The sequence below is a fragment of the Chiloscyllium plagiosum genome, chromosome 10 (genome assembly GCF_004010195.1).
Source record: "Chiloscyllium plagiosum isolate BGI_BamShark_2017 chromosome 10, ASM401019v2, whole genome shotgun sequence".
In the NCBI taxonomy this organism is placed as follows: domain Eukaryota; kingdom Metazoa; phylum Chordata; class Chondrichthyes; order Orectolobiformes; family Hemiscylliidae; genus Chiloscyllium; species Chiloscyllium plagiosum.
Genome location: NC_057719.1, coordinates 52,337,824 through 52,356,547, shown reverse-complemented (window position 1 = coordinate 52,356,547; position 18,724 = coordinate 52,337,824).

Genomic DNA, 18,724 nt, shown 5'->3' with positions numbered 1-18,724 from the left:
GTCCATTTTACCTGATTGAGGAACTGTAAAACTACATGGTTGGCAACTTAGTCGTAATTTAAGTTAACATCTGCCTATCATTGTTGTTCTAATCAGTAGTAAGAGGCTATCTACAAGATTGCATGCAGAACATATCACAATTATACAAAATGGATCCTTGCTTCATTTTTTTGCTATCTGCACTGTGTACTTCACACAAATGAGGACAATCCCACCAGCTTTAAATCTGCCCCTATAGCTTTTGAATATGTGTTTTGTTTCAAACTCCTAAGTGCGAATCACTGTCACAAAAAGAAAGCCCTTTTGATTTAAGAAATTCATGTAATTAAAAAAACATCAAGAGGGAATGGAAATCATTTAATTTTTTGCAGTGTTTCTCTTACGAAAATATGTTTCACTTATTCATAATGCCAAAACAAGAACTGTAATTGAAAAGCTAAGTTGAATGAGTATACATTGCAAATTAGTTTGAGGTATAAATGAAAATAAATCTGGTGAGATGAGGGTTTAGCCAGATGAGTAATTTGAGGTCTTGTAAGTGTGTTTTAAAAGCATTTGTTTCCTTAATTCTAAAACTTTTCTTAAATAAATCCATAAGAAACAGTTCATCTGAACTGAGCTACTTTGAAATATTGTATTAAAATGCAAAATTATGCAACGCAATATTTTGAGTATCGAATAATGCAAAATTTAAGTTTAAACATTAGATTAACAGTCTTCCCTTATAAATTCCATCACAATAATCAAAATTGCAATGAAGGAAATTGTTACGCTTTTTAAATGCTAATATGATGTAAGCATGCAGAAAAAGGACACTATTGATAAATGCATCATATATATTGCAAATAATATATATGCAAGAATGTACTTGCACAAGTTTTACACAGTTGAAAGAACATTCTTTAATCAAGAAACTATAGAACTTAATAACCCATCACAAAATAGATTGTACTTCTTCCAACTGCATACAGAAGAAAAATTACACTGAATCATTCAAAAGTCTTAATTTTGAAAAAGGCTTGTACAGCTCACACATCTGACCTTTACTAGTAGGCTTCACTTTTTTTTCTGATACATTATTGAAACATCTTTGTGTCAAGTTAAGCCAAATATAAGAAATGGATTAATTATACACTGGAATGAAAAATAATAGGTGTTCACTTTTCAGTTATTAATTCAGTCTATGTTTTATATATATAATTACATCCAATGTTCTCGTCACTCAGGGATTTTCATCACAAAACATTACATTACAGTTACTCAAACTTGACCACCATCAGTATATGTGAGTCCATTCAGCTTGGTCATTCAATAGAATACAGTACTATTTATCAACTCGAGTTAATGGATGGAACTGAAACATCATTTAATTTTTTTGTTGAGATTTGGTCATTAGGCTGAGAAGACATTTTCAATTCCCTCCACTCTGCACACAGTTTACTTTTCCTCTCTTAAGAAAATGTGGGGGGCAAGGGAATTATAGCACAGATGCAACAAAAATAAATTAAAAGCCAAATGACTCAGCAGATCTGACAGGAAAAACAGTCAACATTGCATTATCTACAGCAATTTACCCTCAGTGAAAATGGCATAAATATCTATCAAAGAAATATGTTTGGCTATAAATTTTAAAAACGATTTAAAAGCATGTTTGATTTTTCTGGATGTTTACTTCTTTCACAATGATCTTATTCTTACAAATAGCATTCAAAGTCCATTTTGCTGTTTATCTGTGGATTGAGATTTTGTACAAAGATTTTCTGGTTTAGATTTCGACACTGTTCAATACTTTGGAGCGGACTCCAAATTGGTAACAATTATAACTTTATTTAAACCACAAGGAAGTCTGAATATACTCAGTATTTGAGCAACAGTTGTCAGGACTAGTCTTGCATTATTTGCGTTTTATCCTGGAGCTTTGTGTTGTCCATACATCTCAATGACAGTGTTGCACAGCCTAGCACGAAATATACTGGCCACAGACTACTCAGTAGAGAGCCGAGAGCAAAGCAATATTGATGTACAGGTAGCCATCACATCCTAAAGACAACCTGCTCTTTACTGGGAATGTGTAGGATGCCTGGACACTGCGTCAAGAAGTTAACACCATCCTCAACAAAACAGCTTACTTGATTGCGCCATATCCACAAACAATCAGTTCCTCCACCAACAATACATAATAGGAGCAGTGTGTACTATTTACAACATGCACTACCAAAATGCAGCAAGGTTTCCATGACCACTGCCAATGAGAAGGACAAAGGCAGATAATACATAGGAACACTAAAACCTACAAGTTCCCTTTCAAGTCACTCACCATCCTAACTTGGAAAAATATTGCCATTGGAAATATATCCTTCAGTGTTACTCTAAAAAATTCCTGAAACTCCTTCCTTAACAGCAACATGGGTGCACCTGCTCCAAATAGACTGCAATGGTTTAAGAAGGCAGCTCAACACCACTAGCTAGCAAAGCCCACACCCCTTAATGAATAAAACAAAATCGTGTCACAGCATTTAATGTAACTATCAGAAAGTCTTTGAGGATGTGAAGGAAATTTCAAATGGAACAATAGGCCAGAGAAAGAAAGAGCATCCTGCTTCTTAATACTGAAGCCCATAGTCCAGGAGTGTGAGAGAGGGGAGAGAGAATATTTCCAGAGCAGGGCAGGAGGCCATCAAGACATACCTTGGGAAGGAAAGGAAAACAAGTGGCCACTATAGACTCTATCAGTCTCTCTTTAACAGTGTAGTGCACACAAACTCCTCCAAAACTATTACTACACTGACAGACAGAAGGCCAGAAGAGTCAGGCCAAATCTTCTTCTTTGCTGTTACTGTTCTATAATTCAACTCACCTGGAGGTCTCCTATTGAATGGTTCAACTTATACATGTAAAGGACACCTGGTTAACTGGCAGTGTAGAAAGGGGGACTAACAGGACACGCCAAGTCCAAAATGATGTCAGATACAATTTGACATTACAATCTACTTTTCTTGCTTATGTCTGCTGCAAACATCGCATTTGGTGCTAATGCCTTTTAATCATGGCATAGCGTGTGGCCAGAGTCAAGAGTGTGTTGCTGGGAAAGCACAGCAGGTCAGGCGGCATCCAAGGAGCAGGAGAATCGATGTTTTGGGCATAAGCCCTTCATCAGGGGAGGGGGAGGGGAGGGGGAGGGGTTGGGGGAAGGTAGCTGAAAAAGCGATAGATGGACGAAGGTCAGGGAGAAGGTGATAGGTCGGAGCGGGGAGTGATGTTCAGGTCTGGTAGGCAGTGCCGAGTTGAAGGCTTGGAACTGGGATAATATGAGGGGCGGAGAAATGAGGAAACTGTTGTAATCCACATTTATCCCGTGTAGTTGCAGGATCCCAAGGCGGAACATGAGGCATTCTTCCTCCAGACGTCAGATGGGAATGGTTTGGTGGTGGAGGAGGCCCAGGACCTGCACGTCCTTGATGGAGTGGGAGGAGAAGTTGAAGTGTTCAGCCACAGGGCGGTGGGGTTAGTGGGTGCAGGTGTCCCAGAGATGTTCTCTGAAAAAATTCGCAAGAAGGCGTCCTGTCTCCCTGATGTAGAGGAGACCACAGCGGGTGCTAGAATGCAGAATGCAGTAGATGACATTGGTAGAGGCAGAGGTAAGTTCCTGACAGATGTCAAAAGATCCCTTGGAGCCCTGGCGAAGGTGAGGGGAGTTGGTGTAGGCACAGGTTTTGCACTTCCTGTGGTGGCAGGGAAAGGTGCAAGGAGTGGGGTGTGGGCTGGTGGGGTGGCCTGGAGCTGACAAGGGAGTCACGGAGGGAATGGTCTCTCTGGAATGCGGAGATTCACAAACCTGACTGCCCCGGTTGGCCCATTGTCTCAGCCTGTGCCTGTCCCACCGAACTCATCTCTTCCTACCACGACACCGTCCTGTCCCCCTTAGTCCAGGAATTCTCCACCTACATTCGTGACACCACCCACACCCTTCACCTCCTCCAAGATTTTCGTTTCCCCAGCCCCCAATGCCTCATCTTCACCATGGACATCCAGTCTCTGTACACATCAATCCGCCATGACGAAGGTCTCCAAGCCCTCGGTTTCTTCCTCTCATGCAGCCTACTTCTATTGACACTCTCATCTGCCTGACTGAACTGGTCCTCACCCTCAACAACTTCTCCTTCCAATCCACCCATTTCCTCCAAACCAAAGGGGTAGTCATGGGCACCTGCATGGGACCCAGCTATACCTGCCTGTTTATTGGGTACATGGAATATCTTCCATAGTTACACTGGCACCACCCCCCACCTGTTCCTCTGCTACATCGATGACTGTATCAGCACCACCTTGTGCTCCCACGAGGAGGTTGAGCAGTTCATCAACTTTATCAACACCTTCCATCCCAACCTCAAATTCACCTAGACCATCTCGGACACCTCCCTCCCCTTCCTGGACCTTTCCATTACCATCACGAGTGACCAACTAACCACAGACATCTACTACTAGCCCACTGACTCCCACAGCTACCTAGACTACACCTCCTCCCACCCTACCTCCTGTAAAAATGCCATCCCTTATTCCCAATTCCTCTGCCTCCACCGCATCCAATTCAATCTCAGAAAGTCCCAGGTGGCCTCCTTCGTCCAAGATCGCAGCTTCCCTTCCCATGTACTTAATGATGCCCTGCAGCGCATCTTCTCCACTTCACTCACCACCGCTCTTGAACCTCACCCCTCTCAATGTAACAAGGACAGAGCCTCCCAGTCCTCAGCTTCCACCCACCAACCTCCACATACATCACATCACCCTCCGCCACTTCTGCCATCACCAAACGGACCCCCCAATCCTATCTGCATTCCAGAGTGACCATTCCCTCCGCCACTCTCTTGTCAGGTCCATGCCCCCCACCAGCTACACGACACTCCTGGCACTGAAGGAAGTGCCCACACCACTCCCCTTCCACCTCCATCCAAGGCTCCAAGGGATCCCTCCACATTCGTCAGAAGTTCACAATGTCATCTATTGCATCCGTTGCACTCGATGTGGTCTCCTTACGTCAGAGATACAGGATATGCGGATCATTTCAGAGAACATCTCTGGGACACCCGCACCCACCAACACCACTGCCCCGTCGCTGAACACTTCAACTCCTCATCCCATTCCGTCAAAGACATGCAGGTCCTGGTGCCTGGAGGAAGAACACCTCATATTCCATCTTGGGATCCTTTAACCACATAGGATAAATGCGGATTTCAACAGTTTCCTCAGTTCTCCACATTATCCTAGTGCCAAGCCTCCAACACGGCACCACTCACCTGACCTGTCCATCACTCCCTGCTCTGACCTATCACCTTCTCCATTACCTTCGTCCACCTATCGCTTTCTCAACTACCTTCCCCCCAAGTCCAACGCCCTCCCATTTATCTCTCAGCCCCCAGCCCACAAGCCTCATTCCTGATGAAGGGCTTTTGCCTGCTCCTCGAATGCTGCCTGACTTGCGATGCTTTCTCAGCAACACACGCTCGATTCTGATCTCCAGCATCTGCAGTCCTCACTTTCTCCATAATGTGGGGCCATACTGGAAGTGGTTTGGCCATTACCTTACAGGTTCTAAGCTCCATAGTGGTGGTAGCAGCAATGAAACTGAGCCACATTTTGAGACCTCAGCGTCCTTCATGATTCTACAAAGCAGTCTTTGCACGAACAAGTAGCTATAATGCTGAAGATAACCTGATTGTATAAGGTTAACTGTTCTCTCAACCTGCCTGTTATATTGATAGTGGTTAATATCCAATATTCGCAGTAGTACCTATAGCTTACGGGCATGTTAAAATGTTTGTGCTCTTTCTCACTTAGTAGTTCATGATAGTTAAAAATCACACAACACCAGGTTATAGTGCAACAGGTTTATTTAGAAGCACTAGCTTTCAGAGCGCTACTCCTTCATCAGGTGATTGTGGAGGATAACATTGTAAGACACAGGATTTATAGCAAAAGTTTACAGTGTGATGTAACTGAAATTATATATCGAAGAAGACCCGGATTGTTTGTTATGATACTCAAACCACAGCAACCAAAGTGTCGTGGAGTCACAATTAAGAAAGAATTTTCTAACACATTAGTATCACGTAAACTTGTATTTACTGCCAACCTGTGTCATAGGCAATCAGAACAATCTCAGGATTTTGATTTCAAAATAGCTGAGCAAATGTCAACATTAAAACTAGCAATAAAGAGATAAATTGGATTGGCTGGAGGCATAACATGCTGTTTATCTGAGTAACATGAACATTTGGAAATGATGTTCAAAGTAAAAGAATGAGAAAAGAAATAGGCCATCTGGTGGGATGGTGTTTCGCACCTGGCATGGAAAAGCTGGAGGATACAGAGAAGAGAACAAGTTTAAGCAAGAATGCTAAAGGGGAATCTGAATAGTGATGCTTTGCAGTGAACCAGATAAAGCTAGGTTAATGAATGTTCAATCTATGACAGTATTTGTAAAAGGTGTTCATACGCTAAGGAGATTAGAATAAAATTATCAACGGAGCCACATGTGCATCACTATACATGAAACAAATAGAAATCCTCCACATTTTTGAATATAAATCTTTGTTCTCTACTGTAACTTATTTCAAATTCTTTTCACACAACATTAGTACATACACATCTGTGTTTAGTGAATACACATCTGCGGCATATCACCACGTTATGGTCCAAAGGCATTATTGGATAAATGAGCAGTGCACTGCTTACACAGCCAGGAAATAGTGTAGGTGTATTGTGCAAAATCATTAACAGAGACAATAAAAGGAGTAGGAATAAATGTGTCGTTCCCAGGATGACAGGCTGTGACATCTGGGGTGTCGTAAAGATCAGTTTTGATCTCCAGTTATTACAATCTATATCGATGATTTTGACGTGGAGACTACAGTTATAAAGTCCTACAGCATGGGAACAGGTTCTTTGCTCCAAAATGGTCCATGCTGACCAAACTCTCCATCCATGCTAACCCCCTTCCTTGCACTCGGCCCATATCCTTCTAAACCTTTCCTATCCATGTATTTGCCCAAATGCCTTTTAAAGTGTTGTTAATGTAACCGCATTAACTACTTCCACTGGCAGCTCATTGCACAAGCAAACTCCCGTTTGTGTGAAAACGTTGCCCCTCAGGTTCCCTTTTATACATTTTCCTCAAACCTTAAACTGATGCCCTCTAGTCCTCGATTCCCCAGCCCTGAGAAAAAGACTGAGTGCATTAACCCAATCTATGCCTCTCATGATCTTATACACTCCTATAAGATCCCCCCTCAGTCTCCTTTGTTCGAAAATCCTAGTTTGTCCAACCTCTCCGAATAACTCAGAATCTTGAGCCCTGGCAACATCCTTGTAAATGTATTATTTCTTAGTTTGAAGATACAAAATTAGGTCGGACTGTAAGTTGTGAGAATGCAAATAGGTTTCACGGCAAGTTGAACAGGCTATGGTTACCCTTGTTTGAATGTTTATATATTCTTCATTAATAAGAAGTTGAAAGATTATTGGGAATATACAGTAATATAGAATTGAGCTCAAAACCAGATCGCCCATCATCTCATGGTGGAGCAAAGTTGCGAGGCCAAGAGGCCTACTACCGTTTGCATGTTTGTGTGTGAATGGACAAGAACACAGAAATATTTCTTAAGTGGTGAGAAATTAGATTGTGTTGACATGCAATAGACTGTCGGTGTTCTTATTTTTTGTTAATTCCTTCACAAACGAGGGTGTTGCTGGCTAAACCATTCCTAATTGACCAGAGGGCATTTGATAGTTAATCACATTGCTGTGGGTCTCTTATATCACATATAGGCCAGAGAAGGTAAGGATGGCAGCTTCCTTCCCGAAATGATCTTGTTGAATGGCAGAACAGTAACAATGTTCTTCAAACTAAGATTTACATGTTGTTAAATGATTACTGATTACTGATAATGGCTCTTTTTATTATGAGACAGTGAAAGACAAAACCTGTAACATATATTTCTAAATTAGTGTAGCAAGTAACTAGTCTGTTCTGACATGCTATCCAGCTACTGCACTGAAGGGTATCATGAAGTCTAACTTCTCAAAAATCATTCCTGTCTTCATAAGACGATTAACACATCCATAAATGCAAGTAATGTCAGTAAATGACTTCTTAATTTCTCTTCAATATGTGCGCAATAATTTTCACTTGTCATAATATGGTCAGTTCTTGACAGAAAGTGACATTTTGGAATGTTCTTTCTTCACACACCAACTTTGTTGAAACAAACATACAAACAAATAACAAGGAGCAAGGATAGGTCCTGCAAGTCTGTTTCACTCTTCTAAAAAATGATGGCTGATCTGATTTTAACCCCATCTCTACATTCCTGCATATAGAGTTCACTTCCTTGGTGATCAAGAATCTACTTACATTTAAAAATATTTGAAGATTTTGCATCCACTGTCTTTTGAGGAAGGGAATTCTCAAGACGCTTGATGCTCTGGGAAATAGACATTCTTTAATTTTAAAGTATGACTTAACTGGCATTGGAAACTTGGTACCAATTTTCTTCTTTATGGCAAACTTGTTAATCCAATACTTAAATCAGAGTAAATAGTACTCTGAAACACTGTTGACAATTAATCAGCTATCTTAAAATCATCAAGTTCTATGTCCATATCCTTTGTTGACTCCAAGCTCTTTCCTTGTGCATTCTATATCCACTCTGACTTCCTTGACTTCTCTGGTATAGCTGCCTATTCCTTCAAATTTGTTTACAAGACTCTTTGGGTTGATCTTCCCTACTGGCATTGGGACCATATACAGGCCCCAAGTCTGTGTTTGTGAAGAAAACACATTCTGGTGCAATGTCGTTTGAGGTAACTTTGCTACCTCCACATTCACTGACCAATTGAAGAAAGTAGATGGAATATCCATGCAGGCAGCCCAATCAGAGGGTCTGCAGCACTCTGATAGTAGCCTTAGCTGACAACTTCCAATTAAGAAATGTGATTGTGAAGGTAGCTCCAAAAACAGATGCTATCAGAAACATGAAGAGAATTATGACGGCATAGTGGCTCAGTGGTTAGCACTGTTGCCTCACAGCGCCAGAGACCCAGGTTCAAATCCAGCCTTGGGCAATTGTCTATGTGGAGTTTGTACTTTGACTCTGTTTGTGGGGTTTCCTCCAGGTGCTCTGGTTTCCTCCCACCATCCAAAGATATTCAGGTGAGGTGAATTGGCCATGGCTAAATTGCCCACTGTGTTTAGGGATGTGTAGATGAGATGCATTAGTTAGGGGAAATGCAGAGTTATAAGGTAGGGGAATGAGTTTGGGTGGGATACTTTCGGGGGATCTGTGTGGACTTGTTGGGCCAAATGGTCTATTTCCACACTGTAGACATTCTATGATTCTATAAATTTCTAAATAAGGACCCACAACTGTTAAAGCCATCAGTATGGAGATAATCTCTTCTTGAGGATTGATTGTAGCTGCGGATATGACCTTTGAACCAGATATAGTTCATTCATAGCACCTGATAGAAGATCATCAATGGTCCTCCAACCTGCCTGCAGGAGATATTTCAAGTTGCTACTGGGCTACAGACTCAGCAAATGGCTGGTCGGGCACTGACAAAATACTACTGACATCTGGAAATGGCCCTTTGGTTGGACGTTAATTGGCCTAATTGACTGCTGTAGGATGAAATTATTCTATGTGATTGCTTCAATATTGTAGTCAAAACAGAAATCTGGCTAGAGGGATGACACCATTTCCCTTATTAAAGTCCATCCAACTAGCTACTGCTTTCACATTTCCCTATTAGTGATAGCACGGCTATGGTCTGGCGTTGTGCTACTTATTTCTGTTCCTCTCAGCAACCTTTCTAGTTTCACCCTCTTACCTGTCAATCAAACTCACTTTCTTTACTTGCCAAGTATGATTAAAAAGGAAAAAAAAAAATTTCTCACAGAAACCTTTCCAATGCTTTCCTCCTTCATTCTCTGCACCAAACAACTTCTTGTCCTCAGAAATTCCAACCTTCACCTCACACTATGCTCTCCCTCCTCGGAATTCACTGCTTGTCTAAATCTATTCCTCCATTTTATCTCCCCAAATCACATTCATGGCCATCTCCCCTGACCTTGCCATCTCAAGTGGTCTTGACAGTCCCGTCGTATCAATTACAGCCATCTCTTCCTTGTGTCATTCTGTATCCACACACCCTGACTTACCAAAGGGTTTTCTTTCTTGAAAATAACTGTCCTTACTTCGTTAACAATTGCACTTTTAAAATCCAAACTGGCTAACTTTTGTTCATCTGTACACAATAATTTGCAGCTACTGATTTCTCAACCGCACCCTCACTTTGATACCTTTGTATCCAATAAAACCTATACTCTCTGTCACTCTAGCTGTTCATCTTGGTATGGTCCTCATTTTCACTCCCTTTAGTCCAATGAACAAATCTATTTTGCAAGCTCTTAATGATGTCTCCACCATTTGTTGCACGCTGTCTGAATTGACTTCAATTCATGATGCTCTGTAAACATTATTCTTTTAAAAGTAAACAAAAGCTAAATGAGTACATGAAGGAGGAAGAAATAGAAAAAAGTTATTAATGGGATAGAACAGAGTAAGGTACATAAATATCAGTATAAATCATGTGCTGTTTAACCAGAGGTTAGCACAATTTAGCTTTGGATTGATATTGATACACGCTCATTTCTGGAAAGGAAGTTCTAGGGATCACAAATATAAGCTATCAACTGAACATACTGAACATATCAGAATAAAATGCATTCTCTTCAGTAAAGTATCCAAAGGTAGTTCACAAAAGCAATTAAGAGACAGAATTTTAATACCAAACTACACTGGAGATATTTTAAAAGGTAGATGTTTTGAGCAGTATTTAGAATGTTTTAGTGTTTCTTTAGTCAACAAACTGCAAATCAAATCTTAAAATCGCTGAATCTTCAATAGTATCAACGTTCAAATGAAAATATTTTGTAAATACAAAAGCCAGACATGCAGGGCCATCATTAGTAGCATAATTGACTTTGGATTCTTGAGGGACAAATATACATTCTGTCACTTGTAACATATTGAACAAAACAGATGTCAAGAGAATTGAAGTGGTGCAAAAGGAGGTTGAGAGAGATAAAGGGGCTGGCAAGTTTAAGAAGAAAATTCTAAAGATTAGAGTTTAAGCAACTGAGGAGTGCTTGCTAATGGTGAAGAAAATCTGACATGCCCACACAGCCAAGCTTGAACAAGTGGAGAGCTCATGGAGCTGGAGGAGATTCCAGAGATAGGGATATGTAAGGAATTTTAAAATAAAGATGAGAATTTTCATCTTGGGACATTACCAATCCAGGAGCTAAGGTGAATCGGAATGAGTATGATTGACAACTTCGGCAGCAAATTATTTGAATTCGGTTGGGGGATAGTGATGTAGAAAGACTATTTTTGTTTTAATAGCTCATGGAATGTGGGGCTCGTTGGCTAGCATTTATTGGCTAGCCACTGTTTGGTTTCCTCAGCCATTTTGGAGATCCATTAAGAATCAACCACATTGCCTGAGTCTTGTGTCACATGTAAGCCAGACCAGGTAAGTACAGCAGATTTTCTTCCCTAAAGGACATCAGTGAACAGATGGATATTTACAACAATTGACAGTTACTTGGGTGCCATTAGGCAAGATTTTTTACTTACAGATTTTTTTGTTGAATTCCAACTCCATTCTCTGCTGTGGTAGGATTTGAAGCCTGAACCACAAACTATTAGAGCCTGTGGTTCTGGATTACTAATCCTGTGACATTGCCATGAGGTTACTGCCACTTCTGAAGTAAAAATAAGCAATCTTGGTAATCAAGACGATATGTGGTCCGAAGCTCACCCGGTGTAAAAAAGGACAGCAAGGCTGTGAACAGTCCAGTTCACCCACAGACGGTGACCAGGCAGAGGGACTGTTTACTGGCATACTTCTAAAGAGCATTGAATTACAGATCAGCACAAGTTACAAAACCATTGCTTAACTCATCGAGGGAGTCATGTATAAACAATAGGAAGAATGCCTTTGCTTATTCTAAGCTTCTTTCTGGTCTTATATATTGCAAGGATTAAATTATTTGTAGGTATTGAAATTGTGCTGGGTACAACTAGTACCTAAACATTTAATATATTCAGACAAGTTAATTCATATTTTTAAGATAAATACCTCAATGCCTAATAAAAATAGCAGACAAAGTATCTTCATATGGATACATGAAGTTTTTATACACTTGTATCCCACAGTGCCAGAATGCACTTTCAGGACTTTTATCTCTCAGTGCATCCTAAATTGAAACATGTTCTTTCATTGCACCACTTCAATTCTCTTGACATCTGTTTTGTTCAATATGTTACAAGTGACAGAATGTATATTTGTCCCTCAAGAATCCAAAGTCAATTATGCTACTAATGATGGCCCTGCATGTCTGGCTTTTGTATTTACAAAATATTTTCATTTGAACGTTGATACTATTGAAGATTCAGCGATTTTAAGATTTGATTTGCAGTTTGCTGACTAAAGAAACACTAAAACATTCTAAATTTAAAGCAGAAATATTTCAATAGATATATTTTCATCAACTCCATTTGCTGCTTTTAACTTATCAATTTTAATTTTCTTCTTGTATTTGTAATTGTCATCATTAAAATTATATTTCTGACATTTGTTATATTTATAGTAAAGAAAAATCTAATTTTCTAATATTCTATGTATATGTTTGATCTTCAGGTCTAACGTAATGAGTAGCAATCAATTCATATTAAAGTTATAAGGCTTGATGTAGTTTGCTTGGCCAGGTGACTCTTTGCCAAATCATGTCGGGTGAAGGATGAAGACTCATTAATTGAAATACATGAAAGAAATAGGGAGTTATTTTATTATTTGAGAAAAGCATAGTGGATGACATCTGGCTTGACATTTCTTCAGAAGTTTGTTCAGAAACTAACATCTTAGAGAATGTTCAGATTTCTGAAAATGGAAGGTAATTACATCTAGCTGCATATGTAATATATCGTGATCAATCAAGTTTCTGTACAGGTTACCCTGAGCTGTTTTTCACAACATTTAACTCATAGTTAAAATTGATCAAATATCATAAGCACAGTGGGAATGAAACATTTACATTTTATATATCATTACTCCTTCTTTTATTGCATGAAGTAATGTTCTGAAAGTCAGTGGATATTAAATTCGGTACTACACAATTGAGCAATGAAACACTGGTAATAAAAATGCAGCAGCTGACAGCAGTTGGGATTTTTGTTGTTCCTCATCATTAATCAAGATAGAAGTGTACAGAATCTGTCAAAAGAAAAACCTGGATGCTCTGTTCAAAAACACCCTGGAGTGAAATGTGTGGCACACTGAGATTCACTCAGATTTAATGTGATTTCTGTTATATGAATACACCGGTCCAGTTGTAAGCATGTAGACTTAATGCTTATCATTCCTTGTGTTTGCTACAGTGTCACTTCTTTTGTGCCACAGTTCTTGTATTTCAAGTCATCTCACTAAAAATTCATGAAAACAAAACGTAAAAAAGGAAATAGATTTTTCACCATCCTACACAAATGTGATCTTAAATTTTTACCCTCTGTTGGCCTTGCAGCCAACACAGCCACACCTCCTGAAGTCAGATCATTCACATTAGCTTTGAGCAGTTGCCCCACTTGCTGGAGACCTGCCTTAAATTGGTTAAATTCAGCTTTTGGGCTGGAAACTGCTGTGCTACTTTCAGGTTTAAAGCCTCAAAGCAACTACAATCCAGAAACATAACTGAAGCATTACAGCAAACAGAAACTCTGCAAGAAAGAACATGTCAACTAAACTAGAAATCTAGCCTATGTGCTGTACTATTGGAGGACAAGAGGTCTTTTTAATAGAACAAAGCATAACGCTGTAAATGTTAAAAATCACACAGTACCAGATATAGTCCAACAGGTTTATTTGGAAGCACCAGCTTTTGGAGCACTGCTCCTTCATCAGATAGGAACAGCGCTTCGAAAGCTAGTGTTTGCAAATAAACCTGTTGGACTATAAACTGGTGTTGTGAGATTTTTAACTTTGTCCACCCCTATCTAATACCGGCTCCTTCACATCACAGAAAATGTTGAAGATTTGAAATGAAAACAAAGTTTTGGAGAAACTCAGCAGCTCTGGCAGCATCTGTGGACAGAGAAAACAGCGTCAATGTTTCAAGTCCATGTTCTTCAGAATGCAGAGACTGTTCTGACAATCTCTTTGTTGCTTTCTTTGGTACAAGACTCTGTGGTGTATCCATATGGCTGCATCTTAATGCCTACATAGTACCAGTCTGGTTAACAGTTAAGTCTTCACAAGGATGATGGGAAAAAGTGACCAACTTCACAGTAACAATAGTCTCCTGTGAAAGGCAGAACCAGGCATTGCTAATTAATCAGGACTCTGATGATAAGGGCTGCCAAATGTTACTAAATTAAATCAAAAGAGAGAACAATGAGACAGATATAACCTGTCTATACATCCATTGGATGGATGATTTTAAATTCACAAGGGTTCTGAGCAGGAGTCAAGCTTTTTTTTTAGATTAGATTAGATTAGATTACCTACAGTGTGGAAACAGGCTCTTCGGCCCAACAAGTTCACACTGCCCCGCCGAAGCGCAACCCACCCATACCCCTACATTTACCCCTTACCTAACACTACGGGCAATTTAGCATGGCCAATTCACCTGACCTGCACATCTTTGGACTGTGGGAGGAAACCGGAGCATGCGGAGGAAACCCACGCAGACACGGGGAGAACATGCAAACTCCACACAGTCAGTCGCCTGAGGCGGGAATTGAACCCAGGTCTCTGGGGCTGTGAGGCAGCAGTGCTAGCCACTGTGCCACCGTGCCGCCCACTTTCTAAACCTTTCAAGTGAAAACTTATAAAGATAAGTGTTTTAAAAACTTCAGAGCAATCATCGCAGAAGCAGGACTTCCGATGACAGAGTTTAGAGATGAAGGACAGACCCAGCTCAGTGACTGAAGCCTGGTCAGCTCTGCCTCACCCAAGTCTCTGCAATGAACTAAAGGCAACTTTGTTTGCAACCTGATGCAATTTTATGCTGTGGTGTTTAAACTGACTGAGTCATAAGTAAAGAAGTAGATTGCAGTAACAGTGCAGGCTGTAATCATTGTGTCTGCTGGTATTAATCAAGAGAAGATAATGAACAACAGTGGAGACTAGTTTAGATTTCTCCATAAGTGTCAAACTAGGCAACATTTGAGCTCCTCTTCCCTTCACAAAATTCAAACTTCATCCATGTAACTGAGGATGTAATTTGGTTTAACTTTGCTTATGGTGCTAGTCTGTCTAACTGAGATGAAGATTTGCTGCTTGGATCAGTCAGATGGTACCTGGCAGTATACTGCAGACAGAGTGTGCTGCATAATCATATGGGCTCTGTACTATTGGAGCAGGCAAAGAACAAATGTAATGGAAGCTGATAAAATGGAAGCAGTCTGCCAATTAGGAAAATTAGGACGTTGAGCAGAAAGAACATCACTTTGTACATGATCGACTTCAAGTGCATCTTGCTTTATAAACTAGGCACTTGGCTCCAGTAGCAAAGAGGTGGATGCAGTGATCAGTCATTGACTGTAAAGTTGTTGGTGATTACATGCAACCAGATTTTGTGTTCTGAGAATGAAGTTCAGCCTCTGCTTGTTTGATTCTTTTTTGTTTCTTGTGTTTGCAAGTGAGAGTTTTTGGGACAGTTGAAGGCTTTCTGTATGTGAGCATCCTACACTGAACAATAAAGTACTGAGTTATAGTGGACATTGGGGAAAGAGGAATGGTGTTTTAGAGAGAAAGATGTGATGGGATGTGACTAAAAAGTAAGGTGAGCGGCCTGGTGCTTAAACAGTTGTATTTGTAGGAATGTGCGGTTATATGCGCAGAAAATGTCAACTGTACCACTTCTGTGCTGCGTCATTCCCACCAAACATTCCCACCATCATTCCCAAACATTCCCACCATCATTCCCACCAAACTCTTTGCTGCCTGTGAAATATTCTATACAGATAGTTCAGCCAGTTTATTACTATGTTAGACAAACAAAGGACTGCAGTTCAAACTTAGCTTTATTAAAAACACTTCCAAGTTAAAGAAATAATTCATACATAACTTAAGTCAGAAATGACATGACACCAGGTTATAGTCCAACAGGTTTATTTGAAATCAAAAGTTTTCAGAGCGCAACACTCCAAAAACTTGTGATTTCAAACAAACCTTTTGGACTATAATCTGGTGACATGTGACTTCTGATCTTGTCCACCCCAGTCCAACACCAGCACCTCTACATCATGCATAAATTAAATTAACATTTCCCAAATTAGGCTGACTGCCTGAAAAACGCATATGCTCCCCACTCTGGTGAACTTGATTGGGCTGCTTGATCCAATTCACTGAGCTCTGTCAGGGTGGCGCTCAGGTTCTTCTCAGTATGAAAGTGGGACTCACACGGAAACTTCACCTGTCGAGTCTTCACTGAGGAATGTCTGTCAGGTATCCTTTCTTCTCCACCCTTTCTGAGCCCTTTTGGAATTTCTCTGACTTCAGCTGGGTCACATCACCCTAGGTTTATCCTAGGTTTACCCATCCCCTTTATGAGATATGATTATTCCACAGGGGCAAGGCGTCTGGCCAAAACTTGGATATACACAAACATAATGCTTCTCTTTATTGCTCTGGCTGAGTACCACTTAATGAGTTTCTGGTCATAATGAGCACACCTTATCTGTATAACACAGGTCTGAGCTGGATCTTGTTTGCTTTTGACCTATGGCTTTGGATTCTTTGTATTTGATCAGGCTTTGCTTGCAGAAATTGTGCAGCCAGTTTTATGTTGGGCCTAGTTCTGAGGCTGTTGGCCACTTTCATTGCTCACTTCATCTCAATGTAGCAACCAAACACTCAGCACTGAGGCCCCACATTTCAGAATTCCCTTGCGAAATCCTAACATTTCCCAACCTTCTCACGTCCTTTTAAAATCACTCTTGAATCCATCTCCTTTGTCAAATCTTTTATTAAACCCTCCTAATTGTTCCTTCAATGCCTCAGCATCCATCCCTCCATATGTCTCTGTCAAGCACTTTGGAATTTTTTGTTTGTATTCAAGAGCAAGGTACAGTCGTTGTTACAGATGGTGAAAATAGAGGACAAGCTTGTGCTGATAGCAATATCAGTCTAAGAAAGCTTTTAATCAACTTCTGGATTTTCAGTCTTTCTTTTTTAACGTGAATGAGCTATGGCCTCAATAGGTTAATGATAATTTCAAAGTGTGTAGTTCCTTTCCTTTCTCATAATATGATGTTCCATTTGACATAGAAGCAATTATAACCCATTGGTATAATACCTAAACATTATGCCACACATAATTATATAAACATGAAACATGTTGGCAAATTTAAGTATAATTTGTAAATCATTACCAATAAGTAGCTGTTTTCATGCATATGAGCACACATCACCAGATGCACTATTCTATCACACAATCTTGAGGGAACTCAAGGGAATCCACAAAGACACCAGATTTCTATCTTTTTAAGGTAGCATACCTTAGTCCATAATCACGTTATCCTGGGAACACTCTTTGTTTTCTTCACTATAATATGTTATATTTTTCTTAAAAATAGAAACATATCCTAGCTGACTTCTTTAGATAGCTGACTCTTCAAAATTTGTCACTACTCTGTGTTGAGTCAGGCAGACTGTTCTCTGGCAGCAATTCTCAGCCCACTCTTCTAACTTTATAAAAAGATGGGCTCACTCTGGATCTATAGAAATATTAGTAGATATCTTGTAGTAAAGCACAGGGATCAATCAAATTCGAGGAATGAAGCGTCGTTCCAAAAACATTGCTAGAAAGCCCTTAGAGAATGACACATTAAAAAATTAGATGACCAACTCAAAAGGATCGCATGACAAGATTTCACGTTTTAGGATATTTGACTAGTCATGAACATACTGAATTTAAGACAGCTTAAGCATTACTTAGTAGGCACCTAACCGACTAATCTACAGGAAAGGTATTTCCCAATCAATTCCCATTCCCTTGGCTGTAGTTTCCTCAAATAAAGGTTGGAATGGTGAGAATTTCATTCATCCATTCATGTCCTTCTCTAATTAGGTGATGAGGCATTTGTCTATTTAAAATAAACTCACCAAGTGTGACCTTATCCAAATATTTGCATGGCTTCTCCATGAGGTGATGAACATTGCAGACTGCAAGTAGCTGACCACCCCAAAACTGATTAGCAGTCCTCAGTGTGACAAGGAGCTCAGAGAATTCAACTGACTGGCCACAATCCTCAACGTTGGCCACAGGTGGAGTTCCATATTAATAAGGACACAACCCAGAACAGTTGGTGGGACACAATTGTTATATCATCTGAACAATTGTGCACTTACTCAATTATTAATGTTCACAAGTTTCAGAAATGACAGCCAGACTACTAAGACCCCTCAGAATCCTAGTAGCACACAAACCCACCTACACTCTCAAACAAAAACTAGCAAACTTAAAAGACCCAGTATAACCCATGGACAAAACCAACGGTATCTACAAAATTCCATGCAAGGACTGCCACAAACATTACGTAGGACAAACAGGAAGAAAGTTAGCCACCAGGATACACGAACACCAGCTAGCCACAAAAAGACA